The sequence below is a fragment of the Leptonychotes weddellii genome, chromosome 14 (genome assembly GCF_054177405.1).
Source record: "Leptonychotes weddellii isolate Sample4059 chromosome 14, ASM5417740v2, whole genome shotgun sequence".
Taxonomy (NCBI): Eukaryota; Metazoa; Chordata; class Mammalia; order Carnivora; family Phocidae; genus Leptonychotes; species Leptonychotes weddellii.
This window is the reverse complement of record NC_138382.1, coordinates 11,588,862-11,609,328: the sequence shown is the minus strand read 5'-3', so window position 1 is coordinate 11,609,328 and position 20,467 is coordinate 11,588,862. Positions and strand designations below refer to the sequence as shown.

Below are 20,467 nucleotides of genomic sequence, written 5' to 3'. Positions count from 1 at the left end.
CCACCCCACCCCCCACTCCAGCAACCCTCAGTTTGTTTCCTGCAATTAAGAATTTGGGATGGTGGTTTTTAATCAAGGTTTGATTCCATTAGTTGTTAACAAAGACTTTATACTTCATCTGTAAGTGATACACCCAACTTACTTAGGCAAACAAGAGGGAGGAAATAATAAGGCTTGCAGCAGACATGCTGAAAGAAGTTTTTAATCTTCAAGGGAAGATTTTTTTTTTCTGCCTCTTAAGGTGAGTTGGTGCTATTTTCAACTTCCATTGTGTTTTATGTAAAAAAAAAATAGCTTAAATTACAGAGATTAAAGGAAGTGATTAAAGCAGTTAATATTAATGCTGCTTTTTATTTATTCTTCTGAATAAATAAGATATTCTGTGATGTGACTCTGGATCTTATTCATTTTGTGTTGTACTCAGAAATGTTGTGGCATCATCGTAATAAAAATGGTAGGAGAATTTTTTTCTTTCTTTGAAGACAAAGTAGATAAATGTGGAAAAAGGTAGTTAATAATAAAACATGGGAGCATTCTTAGATCCTCCTTTCATCTTTCTTTTGAGAATGTAAAATGATTATATAGTTGTTTAGTGATGTGGCCTTTGTTACTGTCTTTTCTGCTATAGTTAGAGTCTTGAAATCACTTCCAGTTCAAGTCCTTCCCAGGGAACAATGACAGTCCATGACTCTGTCCCCAGTGGGAATGACTACATTCGTTTTCATTTTCACTAACAACAAAGCACACATACATCATAGATAATGGGGGAGATTTTCTTCCAGCAAGCAGAGGGCTGCCATATTCTTGATTATCCAGAAATTCTTTTCTTCTATGATCTGAGTCATGGTGTTTTTATGTATCAAGGGTAGGGGAGGTCTGTTTGAATCAACCTTGGTAATTAGATTTCCTATCTACTTATCACAAGATATGTTGGCATTTTCTTACAGAAAGCTTAGAGATTGGGCTGGACCCATGATTTTGATGTCAGTATGAGAAATCAAAAAGTCACACTTCTGGCAATCTCTTTAGCACTCAGAAGATGGTCTAGTGATGTTCTTCGTGGACTGTGGCAGGCCCAGGGCAGGACAGTATGTGTCATCCTTGCCTCAACTCCCTGGGGCCTGCTTCTATTCTGGCACCAGGCAGAAGCAGCCCTACTCGGTACAATAGTGAGAGGAAGGGGCAGCTGATCTGGGTCCTAAAAGTGGTATTTAAAGGCCTTGTTTCCAAGTTCTGGGCTACAAGAGTGGATGTTTCTAACTCATCAGTCCTTGCTGATTTGAAAAGATTTTTTTCCCCAAGCAACCTTCTTCTTTCCCATTATTTTTAGGCTTCGTAGTTGATAATGCACAGTTTAATTCAGTAATCTACAGTACTCAAATTATACCCCAAATCATACAATTCTGATAAAGTGAAGTAGAATTTAATCATATTCATTCCTTGGAATCTGTTCCCCCTTGACTGTGGGTCATAGATTATTTTTTAAATCTAAAAACGGTGGGGTGTTTTTCCGGTAAACTGGTAAAAGAATTTGATACCAATTTTATAGTTATATTAATATAAAAGTTACATATTTGCATTGTGGATATGAAATTGGGTTTCTGGACATTAATATTTTACATAATGCCACTGTTAAATTGGTCAATAGGCGTAAAAGGATTTTAAAACTTCTTTGCCTTTATTCAATACTATCTGGATTTCATATTTCTCCTTGAAGTATTATTCTTATTATTCCTATTACTTGTTTTAATTCTATCCACACAAAAATACATGGGAAATCTACTGAAAGGTGATTCAGCAAGTGCTGTCTGGTGTTACAAATATCACATGTTCACCTCAGCCTGTAATATTTTTAATTTTGAAAGGTGATTTCCTCCTCTAGTCCCACAACTATTTCAGGGCTTGTTTTCAAATAGATGCAGATTTCATTTAATCTCCAAGTAAGCTCTGTGTAAAAGGAAAAAAAAAAGGAAAGAGTTCTGAGGGGGTAAAATGATGGAGTTGTAATTAGAGTTGTTTTTCAACCTTAGATGGCATGCTTGCTTCCACTAATGCTATAATTACCCTAATCAGCAGGTGCCAACCACAGAACATCACGCCTTGTGCAGACAAGTGGGCAGCTGAGAGTGTATAGAAACAGCCACGCTGCGAAGTAGACCAGTCCGGTACAGCTGGGTACCAAATTCAGTCTTCCTACAGCTGTTTGAGAGGTGATGTGGGCAGGGAGGGATTCCAGGAACAAATCTGCCTCTGGTCCTGAGGCCGACTTGTCCCTTCTGGGCCTAGTAAGTGCTTTCCGGTTACTCCTGCCAAAAGCTGGGTCCTTCAAGATCTTATAAGAAATGAGGAAAAGCTGAGTCAAAGGCAGGGCTAAAGTCAGAAAAACCCATCTCCCAACCAGTTGCCCATTGGCGGATGATGGGGATGGTAATTCTCGTGGTGGCTGTGGTGGAAACTGCAGCAGGTTGGTGAAAAGGATCCTCGCCCCTTTTTCAGTGTTCTGATATGCGATTGCAGTGTCATTAAACCCTTAATGGTTTGTTCTTGTTACGCAAAGGGCTCTCCTGGTGAAAGCAGAATGAATCCCCTGCAGGGCTAGTCCATTACTGAGTAAACCATTTCTTGACAGGTTGATTTTTGTCTGCGTTTTACTCACTGTGTTAAAAAAAATACAAGGGGACAGTGTTGTATCACTCAGGAGTACAGATGTATTTTCTTGTTATTGTGAATTTTTGATGGGAAAACCATTTTCTGATAATGGTTTATTTTGTTTAAGCATTTCCGAAATGTTATCTTTTTTTCTAGTAATTAACAACTAAGAAGCTTGTTCTCATTGATCACAGTGAATAGTGAAATAAATTTAGTTTCATCTTTAATTTGAGGACCACAAATATATTTGGTGGCCATTGAGTAATTCAAATATTTTAAGTCTTGAGGAGGAAAAGATCCTTGTATGGTGATGGTTAAATGTGTTTTCAGTTATTCCAAAATATATTAGAACATTTCCTCCTGCCATTATTTATTGAGATCTTGAAAAACAATTGAATCATTAAAAATCATTTATAAATAGTAGCAACACATTATATTCATTTGTCTCAACCAGCTGTGGTGTGTGTGCATTGGCTTTACTTTTTGTTTCTTTCATTTGCAAAGCCCAACGAGGACTGGTGGAGCAAAAACCCAAGGATGATAGAGAACAGCATTGAAACAAACTTTTTTTTTTAAAGATTTTATTTATTTATTTGAGAGAGAGAGTGAGAGAGAGAGAGAGAGAGCACAAGAGGGGGGAGCGGGAGAGGGAGAAGCAGACTCCCTGCTGAGCAGGGAGCCCGATGCGGGACTCGATCCCGGGACTCCAGGATCATGACCTGAGCCGAAGGCAGTCGCTTAACCAACTGAGCCACCCAAGCACCCTGAAACAAACTTTTATTCATCTGACATTCATTGAGTACCTAGCAAGTGTTAGGCACCATGGTAAGTACTGGACAACTTTCCTAATAGAACTGATGGCTTCATACAAGACAGGGATCTGCAAAGCAACCAGACAGAGATATACGCAGTCTAGCTTTATGGTCAGAATACAATGGAGTAAAGGTTAAAGTAGTGAATGCCCGTTAAGGGATGGTAATGAGAAATTTAGATAAGAAGCTTCCTCCACTTGCTGCCTGATTCTCAAAAGGTGAGGAAGAGAAAGAGTTGTGTGGATTTGGCAGTTTGGAAAAGGGCAATAGTATCTTTCTCAGTCATTTCAACTGATTCATGAGGGTGGATGCCTGAATGCAGTGAGTAGAAGCCAAGGCAGATGAGACAGAGAAGTAACCACATCAAGAGCAAATACACTTAGTATGTGCCAGGCACTCTCTAAGCACATCACGTAACTTATTATGCGTTGCCTGACTTCAGCTAGAATATAAGCTCCACAAAGGTAGGGATCTTTGTTTGGTTCACCGATTTATCCGGATGCCTTGAACAGTGCCTGGTGTATAGCAAGTCCTCAAATGTTTGTTCAGTGCATGAATTGACCAGTTAATAAATACATTAATAGACATGGTATTTTCTCATTAATATGAGGTAGACTTTAAGTTCTTGGCTATGAGAGCAAAGAGAAATAGAGGCAGAAGAATTTTTCTTTCCTTTTTCTTGTGTGGTAAGATGGGAGAGATTTGAACATGTTTATTTGTTGGAAGAAGAACCTATTAAAGGGTTTAAACAAATAGGAAGAAAGAATAGCAGTGAATCTAATCCATAGCCTTGGAGGAGTTGGGATTTGTTTTATGGGAGAGTTGAAGACCTATTTTTTGCTTGTTTTTAATCCCGGCTCTGTCCTCTCTTTGTCTAATGAACTTGCCTGGTGCACACTGGATTTGATTGTTAATTCTTTTGCAGGTTTTACTTAGTACATATTTAGTCTATAATGTTGGTAAATTAATTTACGAGTTACGCAAAAAGAATGTATTTTTATGAAAACTTTTGTTAGTAATTCAGAGATTGCTGAAATATAACTTTGTATCTCCCTTTGACCTCTCTAAATACCTCAAGGAATGTGGGAAAATTCTCAGACAGATTTCAAAAAGGTGGAAATCACTACTTTAGCTCTTCGGAAGATAGTTATCTAAGTTCAGAGTTGACCATCAAACTGCCAATCCATGTGTTCAGTGTCATGAGATTGCATATTCATTACAAATACCTCTCTAGAATCCCAGAACTTCAACCCCAAAATAGTCACACAAAAGGGAATACATTCATGCTAATAACCAGGTAGGTTTTTGTCCTCCCTGAAGGTTGATTTTTCTAGGACTTCCTTGGGAATGAACTTCACAACAGTGAGATTAGGAGGGAGGGCTCTAATGATAAGCATTCTGAGGAGGAGGTTCAGTTTGAATGCAGGTCATCTCTACTTTGGGAGTTGTATGGAAAATCCAAATTGATCTTGAGAATAATATGGTGCTTTGGAATCAACCAGATCTAGATTGGAATCTTGGCTCTGTCCATTATTAGTTGTGTGGCCTTAGCTGAATTATATTTCTAGGTCTCTTTTCTCCTGAATTCTATCAGGAGAATTCCTTTTTCCTTTCCCACTGAGTGTAAGATTCCCTCAAGTCTTTGTCTTCTTTTTATGTAAAGAAAAAGTATCTATTTTTATTTAAAATTTAAATTGTCTGAAAATAGAAAAAAAGAAAAATCACAGAAAATATTATGAAAAGATTCCACTTACTCATAATACATATTAAACTAGGTTAATAATTTGGCATATTTTCTTCATATCTTTTTAAAAGAAGTAAAATATTACAGGCACAGTTAAAATACTCCCCTACCATTCTCTTGATTCCTTCTCCAAAGGTCAGAAATATTCTGAACTTGAGGTTCATTCTTCTCATATAGTTTTTTAGATACCTTTAGTATATATATATGTACTCATAGAATGTGTAAATAGTATGGTTCTGTGTGTCTAAAAATTTTACATGAATTGTGAGACATATCTTCTTTTGCAATTTGCTTTTTTCACTCAACATTATATTTTTGGAGATACATGGTTATATATAAATGTTGCCTTTTATTTTAGTATGTGTTTGTACCACAAGTAATTTATTCATTTCTCTACTATCAAAAATTTAGTTTCTTTCTTTCTTTTTTTTTTTTTTTTTGCGATTACAAACAATATTCAGTTACCATCTTTGTACTTGTCTCTGGTTCTTGCAAATATTTTTTGACAAGATAAAAATTCAGGAACTGACCTTGCTTTTTGGAAGACATAAGGACCAGCGCCTCCTTTGTAGTTGTTTTGCGCCAGAGAAAGGTCAAGCTTGTCTAGATCCTAACCTCTGAACAGAATCAAAATTTGCAAGGGGCTGAAGGGTGGTGGCGCTGTCCTTTTGCTTTGAGATTATATTGGCATTCAAATCAGACAGACTTGATTTTAAGTCTGTCTCAGGTCATTAACTGACTTTGCAACTTAATCTTTATGTGTCTCAGTGCCTTCATCATAAAATGAGGATGGTAATCCCTGTCTCCAGGATGAATTGTGGAAGTTAAATGTATTGTGTAGCTAGTACAGCTTCTGGCAAGAGATACTTGCTAAATGGAAATAGTTACCTAACTCCTGGTATTAACTAGAGGTGTTACAACAAATACCAAAACCAAAGTTGCCTTTGCTTGATGGGAAAGTGTTTTTTGTGGTCTTCAGTTCTTCTGGGATTAGAATGTTGTTGGTTACAGTCAAGAAGTCATATAAGGCTGATGATTGTCTTGGGCTTCTTGTTTGGAAAGTATTTTAGAAAATAAAATCAGCTTATTTTCTCCAAGATGTTTGTTTTCCACAGTAGGTCCTGGTCCTTGAAGTGTCTGTTATTCTATGTTTTTACTGAAGGTGAATTCACTGACCTTTTTAGAGATGAAATATGAAATTTCTACCATATTGAAAAATATAAGATACTCTTTGCTTTTGGTATTTTTATCATCGGGTTCTGTATCATTGGTTTTTGTTTTTTTTTTTAAAGATTTTATTTATTTATTTGACAGAGAGATAGAGCCAGAGAGCACAAGTGGAGAGAATGGCAGAGGGAGAGGGAGAAGCAGGCTCCCCACTTGAGCAGGGAGCCCGATGCGGGGCTCGATCCCAGGACCCTGGGATCATGACCCAAGCCGAAGGCAGACACTTAACCATCTGAGCCACCCAGGTGCCCCTGCATCCTTGGGTTTTGAAACAAATTATGGTTACCAAATTATTCTCTTCATGAACCTCAAGACCTTTGAGAAAGGATTTTTTTTAATCCTTTTATTAAGGAAAATTCAACCATGTACAATAGGAGAGGGAATTGTATAATAACCACATATACCCATAATCCAGCTTCAACACTTATCAAATCATGACAATTTTGCTTCATTTGTACCTCTATTTTCTATTTCTTCCCTCCCCACTAGATTATTTGCAGGCAAATCCCAGATGTCATATTATTTCTTCTAAAAAATATCTGAAAGATAAGGACTCCTTATTAAAACAAAACTATAACATGGTTATAAAATGTAAACAAATTAATAATTTCCTAATGCCCACATATATTAAGATCACATTTCCTTAATGATCTCATAATTCTGTTTTTTTACCCACAGTTTGTTTGAATCAGAATACAATTGTAATTGGCACATTACAATTGCTTGGTTTTTCATCTATAAGTTTCTCTTCCTGATCTTTTTTTTTCTTGTTGAAGATCATTTGTCAAATAAATTTATTTGTCCTGTAGAGTTTCCCACATTCTGTATTCTGCTACATACATCCCAATAGTGCCATCTTATGTGTTCCTCTGTCCCTTGTATTCCCTATGACTTGACAGTTTGAGCAGGAGCCTAGATCAGTTTTAATTTTTTCCACATAGGTATTCTGTTTGCCTCTTATTTCAGGTATTAGCTCCCATTGATGATAATCGCTTAGAGTGGGGGTTGGCAAATTTTTTATGCAGAGGGCCAAAGAGTAAATATTTCAGGTTTTGCACACCATAACATCTCTTACAATTACTCACCTCTGCTGTTACTGTTTAAAAGCAGTCATAGACATTGTGTAAGTAAATGGGCATGGCTGTGTTCCAAAACCACCTTATTCATAAAACACTGAAATCAGAATTTAGTATAATTATTTATGCCACGAATATTATTCTTTTGATTTTCTTAATCAGTTGAAAATGAAACAAATAGTTCTTAGCTCACAGGCTAAGAAAAGGGGCAATGGACTGGATCAGGCCCTTGACTAGAGTTAATGGATTCCTGGCTAAGATCCATTGCTTCATTAGGGTATTGCAAAATGGTGATATTACAATTCTGTCTTTCCTTTTTCATTTAATAGCTCAAACAGTTTTATAAATAGGAACCCCCATCATCAACTATTCACTTATTCTGAGTTATAGTTCATACAGTGAAGTCAAGATAAATGCTTGAGATAGTTTTTAAAAAGTTGAACCAATAATAATAGGAACTATGTATTGGCATTGATCTGTAGGTTTACTGTCAGGCCTTAGATTTTAATTGGATCATGTGTTCAGTTAACTATGAGAAAATATTTGGTCTATTTATTGTGGAGGCCAATTAAACTCTCATTAAGAAATAGAATGTGTGAAAATATATTGTCAAGTTATTTCTATATTAAAGTTTTTGCTTTCAGCACTAAAAAGAAAGTCCTGGGCATTGTGTTGGGCTTCTACTGCTGCCATAAAAGTTACCACAAATTTAGTGGCTCCCAGCAATATGAATTTATGATCATACAGAGTTCAGAAGTCTGACGTGGGTTTCACTAGACTAAAAGTGTCAGCTGTGTTCATTTCTGGTTTCTAAGGAGAGAATGCATTTACTTGCCTTTTCTGGATTCTAGAAGATACCTCAATTCCTTGGCTCCTGCCCTGTCTTTTTTCTTTAAAGTCAGTACAGTTGCATCTCATTGATCCTAGTTCTATCATTACGTTGCTTTCTTTGACCCTCCCTTCTGCCTCCTTCTTTGACTTCTAAGGACTCAAATGATCACATTGGACCCACCTGGATAATCCAGAACGATCTCTTTACTTTAAGGTTAGGTGATTAACAAACTTAATTACATCTGCAACATTAATTCCTCTTTGCCATGTAAAGTAACATATTCATAGGTTCTGGGGAGTAGGATGTGGACCTCCTTGGGAGGCCATTATTTTGCCTGTTACAGGCATCGAGATATTGCTATTTGGTTTGTTAAATCTTTACTGGACAAAATTGCAAAATGGTGGTGAAAGACCCTCTCTAAGGTGCCTTTAAGTTCATGATAAATGCTCATCTCTTTTGAATGAGATTCTGCGGGCAAACAAAAGAACAGAGGAGATGAAGATTCACTGTATTCTTCCCCGCCGCCCCCCCAAGCTTTATGAGCTATAATTAACAAAGAAAAATTATATATATCTAAGGTGTACAATGGGATGTTTGATGTAGTATACCTTGTGAAATGATTATAACAATCAAGCTAATGAACATATCCATCACCTCACATAGTCACTGCTTTTTTGTTTGTGTGGTGAGAACAGTTGATATCTACTCTCTTAGCAAATTTCAAAAATACCATAGAGTACTACTAACTATAGTTGCCATGCTGCACATTTGATCTCCAGAATTAATTCACCCTGCATAACCAAAACTTATATTCTTTTGCTTTCTGAGGGTTGAGTTTATAATGATGATTGTAGACATGGAAATTACCTTTCCTTACCAGTGGATATTCAGTAGATTTGGGAATACGAATGATTTGTTTTGACATACATTTTAATGAGCACCCACTCTGTATAAAACCTCAAATGCTACAGGAGAAAGAAATGTGAATAAAACTTCTGGAAGACTTATGATGGTGGGAGGGATGAAATTATAATTTGGTGTATAACATGATACAAGCATACTGAGTATATAGTTAGCAATTATAAGTAAATGTTATGTTATAACAATTATTCGTATTATAAGTATATTAAGATTGCCTTAATTATATTATTAGTCTGCTAAAAAGCTTGGTAAGACTGGTCAAATCAGTGAGAAAATCAATTGGTTGGAACAATAAACAAACAAAGGATGGTATTTTCAGTTTCTGATTCACCAAATTGAAGCTTCCCAGGTAAAATAATTTGGGGGATATTCTTATTTAATCTTTTCTATATAGATGCGGCAGAAAACAATTTTTTACTAATTTTAAAATGTTTTATTGATTTTTTTCTTCTTAATGAATGAAAATGACCCTCCACTTAAAAGTTTGAATCACAACTACTTTTAAAATAGGGTTCTTACTGTTTTTTTTTCCTGTTATTTGAAGACATCTGATTTTTCATATAAGTGCTTGTCTCCTGTACTCAATGGACAATCATTATAACAATAGATAATTATTACAAACTACTGTTAATAGGCAAGAAAGAAGGGCAAATAATTAGCACTGAGTGAGGACACAGCAATAGAGAATGTCTTCAAATGCTAAGGTTAAATAAGGTGAGAAGTTGAGTCTTTTTAAGATCATGCCTATTTCTTTTTTTTTAATATATTGGACATATAACATTGTGTAAGTTTAAGGGGTATAACATGTTAATATGATACACTTACATATTGTAATATCCCTAAAAAACAAAACAAATTTTGATGTGGAAAACAAAGTTACTGGAAATATAACTGAAGGTCTGTTATTTTGAAGGAAATATGGCATCTTTAAAACAATACTTTGATGATAATTTTCTAGAGCACTAGACAGTGATTGCCTGAGCCATACCAAATTGGACAATGAACAATTAAACTATCAAACTTTAGGGAAGCAGCAAGCACGTTGTTTTCCCAGAAACATTTGTCTCAGAGGATAGAAGACATTCAATGGTGAAATTGGGAAATTTCCAAGGTGCACTGAGGCCTCTAAATTGGGAGAGCAGAGAGCTAGGGAGTGAGAGAAACTCAGGCCTGGAGCTGCTGTCTTCCTGTCAAACATCAGAGAGGGGTGGGGGAGAGAATCGTTCTGAGCTGGTGTTCTTGGGTTAAGTCTCTATAGCAGTCATTTGTGCATCTGGGGAATGTTTTGAGCTTGACATTCTAGCACATGTTCAGAATTAGGGAAAAATAAACAGATATATTTGTAGATATACAACTGATGGACACTATGCAAGTGGTTGGGTATCGAAAGCTCAAAAATTCTACACAATCTATTATAAGTGGCTGCAAAAAAGTACCAGGGAAGCAAGGAACAGGAATTAGAGTAAGCTGAAGACTAGGTCTGTAGCAAGGCAAAAGGGCCAAGATAAAAAGAAAAGATTTGGATCTGGACTCAAGATAGAGACATTTTCCTTTGTCATTCCTAAGGGTTTTACTGTGGTTATAGCTCTGTGGTATGTTGTTGGTATTATTATTATTAGTAGTTATTACAACTTGTATAGGTAATGAAGTATAAGGTCATTGGTATGTAAACTCTATTCATTTAATTTTGTTGTTGTTGTCTTTATAAAGTCTGTCAAAATGGAAGTCCTTCAGGGATTACTGAGGGGTTGTAGCAGAAATGGGCCTGATGGACATCTGTTGTCACCAACCCACTGCCCAGAGCAGGTGCCCCTTTCAAAGTACTATTCCCATTCCTTTTGACTTTATATCACAAAGTTATCTCCATGTAAAGACACATTTTGAACACAACAGTCACCTTTAAAGTTGCTTTCCTCACTGTATGCTAACTAGCTGGAATTTAAATAAAAACTTGGAAAGAAAAAAATTGCTTTCCGTTGTTCTGAGTTATTGGCTGCCATTTTGTGGGACATAAATATGAGTTTTTCAGCATTTAAAATTATTATCCTGCCCCAGCACTAAATGAAATTAGTTTTCTTTGAAAGATAAACAATAATGATTCAAATTACCAGAGCCTAGGACAAAGTGGGAATGATTTGGGTTATAGCTACAAAAAGAGCTCATTGTTTAAGAGGTGCACCAAGTTATTGGATGTAACTATAGAATGCACTGGTAACAGTAACTAAAACAAGAGCTTAATTCATGTTATGAAGACCACATACTCCAAATAAACAGACTATGAAAAATGAATGCAGAAGGAACCAGCGATAAATAATGGCTAAGTCCTACTTTTGTCTCATTACTTGTTAAGTACAGTTGGGGGAGGGAAACAATTTTTTTTTTTTTTTTGCAACCATACCGTGCCTTATGTGACTGGTGCCTTTGGGTCCACCGATGGAGACAGACAAGTAGGCTGGTGTGATAATATCACAGGACTGTATTGATCTCAGCAGTGAGGTAATTCACAGGATATTGTATTACTGTATAGTTCGTGAATCATACACATTGTAAAACCTTTGGAGGGCTGGGCATTATTTCTTCTTCCTAGGGAAAATGTCTGATTATCAAACATAACCTTAGACATGATTAGAGTGTAATCTAGTCCTTTGGTTTAGGATCTCCTTCAGGATAAGAATTGCATTTTGTTCATTAGTGTGGTCCCAGATCTTGCTCAGTGCCTGGAATGTTATGGAAACTCAATACGTGGGTGTGGAGCCAGGGAAAGAGCATAGTGAAAGAGCTCTAGACTTAGGTGTTTCATATGCTGGACAGAAAAAGGATGAAGAAGGAGAGGAAAGCGAGCATCATTTCGGTATTTTTTTAAATACCAGGCACTTACAATGATCTCTTACGCAATCTTCTTGACATCTTTCTGAGGTAGGTTTTATGCAGATGCCCAGAGCACAGATGAAGGAACTAAATTTCAGAGAAGTTAAGTTAGTTTTAACCGGGGTAGCTGGGAAGTGGTAGAGATAGAATTCAGATGCAATCTTTAATTTTTTTTTTCAATACCCTGCTGACTTTTCAGTTAGAGATAAGATAATTAAAAGAGCATAAACAAAGTTTATGTACTTCTTTTCCCTCACAAAGGTGATTTGTGGGGGTTGCTTAAAGGTCACTATGGGGGATGCCTGGGTGGCTCAGTCAGTTAAATGTCTGCTTTTGGCTCGGGTCTTGATCCCAGGGTCCTGGGATGGAGTCCTGCATTGGGCTCCCTCGGCCTCTGCCTCTCTCTCTCTGTCTCTTGTGAATAAATAAATAAAATCCTTAAAAAAAATAAAGGTCACTATGGATGGTGAGGCTAAGTCAGGGCAGTAGGAAATAATGAAAGTAATTAAACAATATTGTTAGCAGCCCTGCAAACAAGCCTAGTTCCAGGAATAAACTGTTGAGGGGAAAAACAAAAACAGGTAATTTATTTTTAATGCTACTTCTCTCACTGTTTTGGGTGAGAATAGGGCAATAAGTTTGTATTCACATAATTTTAAGACTATTTCCTTTATTATTTTTAATGTGTTGAATTTTTTAGTTATCCTTTCAGATTTTAAATAAGCTGGCTATTTAATTATGGGATGCCAATCAAAACTAGATCTAGAAAACTTTAAATTTGAGTGAAACTTGAGAATAGGATCCTTGTTAAATAGGCTTTGTGTGTGCGAGTGCGTGTGCAATTTATTGTTAGAAAAAATGTGACAAGAGCTAGATAAGAGCTTTTATTGAGAGTTTAATTTGAGAGAGTAATTACCTAGGTGTGTCTTGGGGTCAGATTAAGTTTGGGTCAACATGCTGAGTCTTCAGTATCTTCAGTTATATCAACGGGGAGCCAATGTCTGTGACAATGACCCTCAGCCAAGATGTTGTACTCAGACATAAGAGAAAGATGGATTTCTCTTCCGTCTTTCCTACTTACTAAGGCAAGGAAGTGCATTAAGTTCAGGAAGAGAGTTGTTCAATAACAATGGGTGAATGAAAATGAGTTGATGATTGACTAGAGAAATCACTTAATTAACAAACATCTCTTTTCACAAGCACTCCTAGTTAATCTTACTCTGTGTACACATAGGAAGTATATGCCCATATTTTCACAAGCAAGTATATTTAAAAGCTAATTAGGATATGCTGACTTTTGCTGCAAACCTAAATAATGACGGTAACATTGAAGAGCTTGCATTCGTTCTTCTCAGGTCTCAGGGACACAATGAGGGGATGACAGTGTTTGCAGGGATTATAAGAGAAGCAAAACGAGCCCACCCTCTTCATTTGTTATCATGAGAAAAGAGCAGAAATGAACATTTGCTGTATGCTCAGCATTTTGTTAGACTTTTTTTATATTTATAAAGGTTTTATATTTTATACATGTTATCTCATTCAGTCCACACAACAACCTGATGAGGTAAGCGTCATTTCCATTTTACCAAATTCGAGCTCTCCAGGAGCTTATATGCTAGTGAGGGCTGACAGAAGAGACACAAACAAGCAAATAAATATATATAATAAAATGTCTAGTGATTATAAAGATGATGAGGAAAAACAAAGCAAGATGGGAGGGTAGAGCATGAAGAGGGCACTATTTTAGCTACAGGGAAAGCCTTTCAGATTGGTGCTATCAACAGATGTCAGGATGGAGTAGGGAGAAAGCCCTGGAGATACCTGGGGAGGAATGTTCCAGGCAGAGAGAAGTTCAAGTGTGCTGATGCAGAGGAGGGTTTGAGGAACAAGAAGGCCAGAGACACTGGAACAAAGGAAGCCAGGAGGAGAGGCAAGGGAGATAAACATTCGAACCCGGGACCGTCTGCCTCCAAACCTGTCTACAATGTTCCATTTACACCATGAAATGGGGGACACAGAACAACTAGAGAATGACACAGGAAGTTAAAAACAACTCTAGGCCTTATAGGAGAGACTGTGAAGCATTGCAGAAAATCAGGAGACGGAACAGCAAGATGCTTTGTTGAGGGCAGGATGACATGGGCTCTTGGGTTTCGGATCTAGGAGAAAGGTCAGTGTGGATTTGCACATTCGACTGCAAAGAGCCGTGATGTGGGAATGTTAACGGTTACACATTTTGAACTTAATGTGCCAGAACCTGCCCCGTGAAGCTTCCGTATATTGAATGATTTGTTCCTTATAATAACCTCATTGTACCCATTTTACTGATGAGGAAACTAAGGCACAGAGATATTAAGGAATTTGCACAATGTCCTAGAGTTGAGGTTTGAAATCAGGCTGCCTGGCACTATATTCTGGTTTTTTTTTTTTTTTGGAAGATTTTATTTATTTATTTGAGAGAGAGAGACTGAGAGAGAGAGCACATGAGAGGGGGGAGGGTCGGAGGGTCAGAGGGAGAAGCAGACCCCCCGCTGAGCAGGGAGCTCGATGCGGGACTCGATCCCGGGACTCCAGGATCATGACCTGAGCTGAAGGCAGCCGCTTAACCAACTGAGCCACCCAGGCGCCCTATATTCTGTGTTCTTAAAAAATTGGGGGGGGGGTGGGAAATAGAAGAAAATGTGGGGCAATTTTTCTTTTATTATTTCTTTTTTTTTTTTTTGTCTTCACCCATCACTTTCCTGAAATATGGAGCAAAGGTTGACAGATGAACTCTTAGGAGGAAAAATTTACTCTGATCCCTCTGAAGAATATAAAAGAAAATTTGGGAGGAAAGAATTGGGAAGATGGTGAAGATACATATTTAGTCAAAGTACTTTCTCATTTTTCTCATTCTAGTTTCCTTCTGGCCGGGGTGAAAATATGATTAACCAGTGAGGTGCAGTAACATGCATATACTGGGTCCTCACTAAAGAGCTTATTAAATCTGCTTTGAAATGTTCTTTATATTAAACTAAGTCAAGAAGCCAATTACTAAAATGTGGGACAATTTGATGATTATAATGTATTCCATAGGTGCTCCAGGGTTAAAAGAAGCCAGAGTATCTTTTTGTTTGTGTGGTCTGTGTTTTTCACTAAGCAAGACCTTTAGGCTGGTTTCAGTGGCAGTTTCCTGAAATATGCCAGAAGCATCAGAACAAGTAGCTTCAGATCAAATTTGTCAAGGTCTGTAGAGATAGATACATCAGTGAGATAAAAGAACAAACCAACCACCACCTATCCACCAATTCTGCAAGTAAAACTGTTCCTCAAAACGTGTAACTGATTGGAAACAGACACGGCATTAGAGAAAGTTTCCCAAAGCTGCTGGCCCTCTGAACACCTGGGTAGGGGTTAAAAAGACAGATTACTGGACAGGCTACACCATGCCTGTGGACACTCTATCTCGGTGGCAAGGCTGGGAAAACTGTAACTTGAAAAGATCCCCAGCTGATTTAGAGGCTATTTGGAATGACGACTTCAAAAAGTTTTACCTGTGATGGTGGGTCTCAACATTAGCATCTGTTGGAATCACCTGCAGGGCTTGTTCAACCACCCTCCAGTGGGCCCCACCTTCCCCAGGTGGGGGGGGGGTCCCGCCTTCCCATGGGCCCCACCTTCCGGGTGTTTCTGAATAAATGAACCTGAGGCAGGGTTTGAAAATTTGCATTTCAAGCGAGGTCTTATGTGCTGGCCCTGTTGCTGCCCTAGGCAATGACTTTGAGGACCCCTGGTATGTAAGGATTATCAGAGTAAGACACAGGAGGCTGCAGGGCAGGTAAGCGACATCACTTTCATTAATGGCATATGGAAAACTCCGTGGTCCGGGATAGAATCATTGATTGCTTAAGAAAAATAATATAGTGGGTGAGGGGTAAGGCGACGTTATTGCTCTAAGGTATATCTAAGCAGTTTGGTTGTGGTTTTCGTGAGTTTGTGAATTATGGGTTAACCAAAAAGCCTTTGATTGGGTTCTAGATGAAGAATTTTGAAAATAATTTAGTTTCATGGGATTAGAAAGAGTCAAGGTGGGAAGGAAATACTTCCTTCAAGAATGAGCTCAGACTTAATGGCAGACGTATAGAAAGGAGATAAGCAAACGTTTCTCGAGATAGAAAAAGAAATTACCTCTGGGATTAGGTCTGGAAATTTCTTTTCCTTAACACTACTAAATGCCTTACAGCTGTGAATACAGTGGTAAATCACTCTGTTTCCTTAGATCCAAAATTCTGCCTTGTAAGAAATGCCAAACTACTAGGAATAAATTGAGGTAGCTCTTCACAACAAAACCTGTGGTAGAGTCAGGAATGGCTGGGTAATTTGTGGGGCCCAGCGCAAAATGAAAATGCAAAGCCCCTGTTCGGAAACTATTAAAGATTTCGAGAGGGCAATTCCAGCGCATTAAAAAAGCATGGGCCCTGTGTGGCTAAAATAGGTCTCTTGCCCGTGAAGCCAGCTCTGGGTTAATCAAAGGGATTCGAAAGATTTGGAGTTGGAGTCAGATTTGAATTCTGACCCTGACGCTCTGTATCGTCGTGAGTGACTTGCTTTTGTTCCTCGGTTTCTTGATATGTGCAGTTTGCTAACTGCAGTTTGAAAATTGTGGTAGTGCATGGCATAGGGCAGACAGCAAGTAAAAAACAAAACACAAAACCTAAAAAAAAAAAAAAAGCCTTGGCAGGGCTGGAGAGCTGACTGATCTCCCCACTGTAGTTGGGTCACTTCTCACCGCCTTATAAAACTAAGTTGTTAAAGAGATGTTTGTTGATTGCTTATAAAGTGCAATGCGGCGTCCTAGGTGCCAGGCTCCTCCCTGTCCTTGGGCAGGTCACAGTCTAGTGGGAGATGCAGCCGCTAAACCAGGTGATGGAAACTTCTATGAAACACAAAATGCAGGTAAAGGAAATCACTGGCATGTGGTGTATGTTTGGGAGGAAGGCCAAGAGAAGTCTCCCAGAAAAGGTGACGTCTAAGTTGCTACAAATCTCAGGTGGAGGAAAGTCCCATTTAGGGAACAAATAGGTAGAGAGGACAGCCTCTTAAACAGGAGGGACCTTGATATGTTTGAGGGACTAAAAGAAGGCCAGTAGGCTGTAGAGAATGGGGGTATAGAGTGCTAGGAGATGAAATTGCGGGGGGGGTGACCTGGGGCCAGATACGGAGCCCCTTGTGGGTCATGGGAAGAAGTCTGGGTTTTATTCTAAGCACAATGGGAGACCATTGAAGGAGAGTTCTGAGCAGGGAAATGATGTGAGGGGGTAGATTTTGCTAAATCTGGTTCTGGATGGTTTGTAGAGAATAACTCAGAGGGACAAGGGAGGAAGTGATAGGCTGTTGTGGGAAAACATGGTAAGAAATGCTCTGGGGCACCTGGGTGGTTTAGTCGGTTAAGCGGCTGCCTTTGGCTCAGGTCATGATCTCAGGGTCCTGGGATCCAGCCCCGAGTCGGCCTCACCTGCTCATCGGGGAGTCTGCTTGTCCCCCTCCCTCTGCCGCTCCCCCGGCTCTCTCTCTCAAATCTTTAAAAAAAACAAACAAAACAACAACAACAAAACAACTCATGGCTTGGACCAGCTCGGTGGCAATGGTGATGGGAAGAAAGGGACTTTCTAATGTATTTTGGTGGTAGAAGCAATGGGGTCTGCAGCTGGGACGTGTGTGAGTGTAACGAGAGACCAGTGAATCAAGAATGGATCCCAGGTTTCTGGTTTGGGCAACTGGGTGCTTGGTAATAGTCACAGAAATCATGAAGATGTGGAGGCAATCAGGCTTTGGAGGAAAGTCAGAAGTCCAGTTTTGAACATGTAGATTTTGAGATGGTATCAAATTGAATATATGTGACAAATTGAGAGGAAAGGTGGGAGCTAGAGATCCCTTAGATATTACCATTTTATAGATGGTATTAAAGCCCTGGGGAATGCAGGTTGTTAATGAAGATGGCCGTGCATAGAGCCAGAAAGGGGCTTAGGAAAAGCGCCTGTGGATTTACTTAGTAGAAGGGCTATTGAGGGAAACCGAAAGAACTAGAGATGCACGCAGGTGATGATGTCCCAGCGGCATGGGGAGGAGGGTCCTTCAGGAGGAAAGTCACGGAGAGGGTTGAATAGCAAGAAAAATGATGACACTTAATATCCTACTGTATTCAATTTAGATTCCTGGTGTATTTGCTAAGAGCCATTTCATTGCAGGAACAGGGACCAAAGCCAGCTTGGAGTGGGCTGAGGAGTGGCGTGAGGTGGTGGAGATGGTGTGTGTACTTGGTATTCTGAGAAGTTGAATGTACAGGGGCTGAAAAATGGGATGGAACCCTGGAGGGCATATGCAGTCAAGGTACTTCTTTCTGTCTTTGAGATGAACAGTACCACAGCTTGTTTGTGTCCTGATGGAAATGATCCCACACAGAGGGAGGGGATGATCATGGAGCAAGAGGGACACCTATAAAACAGAGTTGTAGAGCCCGCTGGAGGGATGTGTCAAGCTGTGCAAAAGGATGATGGATTCTGAGAAGAGGACGCCAGGGTAAACCTGTCACTGTGCATAATATTGGAAGGAACCATGCCCTCCCTGCCTTATGGCGCTGCTTATATTTGCATTATATAACGTGTCTTGGATACTTTGTTTCTCTCCTTGGCTTACCCGAGGGGAAGAGAACATGAGGTGCCATCTATAGGAGTTTCCTGCAGTGTTGTCGAGGAGAAAAAATGAATTTGAACCCAGATCTTAAGACTTGGTAGATGGTTTGCCGTTGGGTACAAAATGGCTGTTCCCTGAACATATAAACACACAAATGCAAATCAAGACTTAGGGCTGCGGACTCGGAGTATAAAACAGTGAGGAATCTCATTTCACAAAACACTGTGTATGGAACGATCTGTAAGCAACCTCATGACCTTGTAAAGTTGACGGTAGTATGTAAGACCTCCTTAAGAACTCGGGTGAGGGGCACCTATGTGGCTCAGTTGTTAAGCGTCTGCCTTCGGCTCAGGTCATGATCCCAGGGTCCTGGGATCGAGCCCCGCATCGGGCTCCCTGCTCTACGGGAAGCCTGCTTCTCCCTCTCCCACTCCCCCTGCTTGTGTTCCCTCTCTCACTGAGTCTCTCTCTGTCAAATAAATAAATAAATAAAATCTTTAAAAAAAAAAAAAAAAAAAACTCGGGTGACTTCAACTCTGGGTGGAAGGCAAAAGGCAGACCTGGAAAGTTGGAAAACTGTCCAGTTGTGCTCACTGCCATAGCCAGGGTCTGGAAGCTCAGCCAGTCTGATTTCGTTCAACCCCTTTTGTCAACTTGTCCCAGACGAGGTGGAAACATGACTGAATTTGGAGGAAAAGCAGATGAAGGAAGTAGGTTATTTACGGGAAGGCATGGTTGATACTTGAATAACTTTAGCCTTGTTAAGAAAATTGCGCTTTTCTTGGTTATGAAATTGGGGGCTGAGGCTGAGATTTAAGAAGAAATAAACTGTCAGATCTAGCAGAGAAACATTAAGTGGGTTAGGTGAAAACTGTCTCTTGAGAAGGTTAATATCCTCGATCATCCTTCTAGGTTTCTTCAGAGTGAAGTTTCATAGGCTCACAAAGGTATAATGTATATTGTCTTCTGTTTCTAGAAAAACATAATGTTTCCTATCCACAGAATTTCAGTAAGGAGCATGAATATTGAGAGAAAACAAACTTAACCTGTTTTCATGGTGCCAGGCCTTACTTCTGGAAGCCTGTTCTGTAGAGAATGGTGCCTATAAATCGAGAAAACCAAGGTATGGCTATTTGGAAAATGCCCAGTTTCTTCATCGTTTAGATGGAGGGTTTGCATCTCCTGGATTCCAGTCACATTCCCAGGTAGTCTCAAAAGGATCACTCTTAAACAAAAATGGCAAATTTGGATGGGTTCTTAAAGGGTAGTTCATAAAAAAATTGCTATTTAAGGATTTTTTTTTTTCTGGCCATTTTGAATCTTTGCTGTTTAGGTCTAATGTTTTTAGAGTTACCTGTCAAAGCGAACATCTGCTACAAACCTGAGAAGTGAATTTAATGTTCATGAAAGCAAGTTGCTCGCACCAGGGAAATGGAGGTTTACTCGAGGGTCTTTGCTTTGGTGAACAAGCGATGGCAGACTGAAACAAAAGTGCTAGGACCTGGGCAAGACTGAAGAATCCCCTGTATTGGGGCTCATCATGGAATGCATTTGAGTTGACTGGGCTGAGATTTAGACAGCAGGTTTTGCATTGTAGATAGTCCATCTTAATGCGGCAATATGCCTGGGGAGCACGTCAGAGGTCCTCTATCTTTTTTTTTTTTTT

The 20,467-nt window shown here is 39.0% G+C and overlaps 2 long non-coding RNA genes across 2 annotated transcripts in view; both read left to right on the top strand.

The window, feature by feature from the left end:
* LOC145716988 (uncharacterized) overlaps positions 1 to 20,467 on the top strand; it is a 156,530-nt gene that overhangs the window by 80,506 nt on the left and 55,557 nt on the right. The window lies entirely within an intron of this gene.
* The window catches only part of LOC145716986 (uncharacterized), a 9,649-nt gene continuing 3,991 nt past the window's right edge, over positions 14,810 to 20,467 (top strand). The window contains exon 1 of the long non-coding RNA XR_014139941.1: positions 14,810 to 20,443. This is a non-coding gene — a long non-coding RNA (uncharacterized LOC145716986). The remainder of the gene's footprint in view (positions 20,444 to 20,467) is intronic.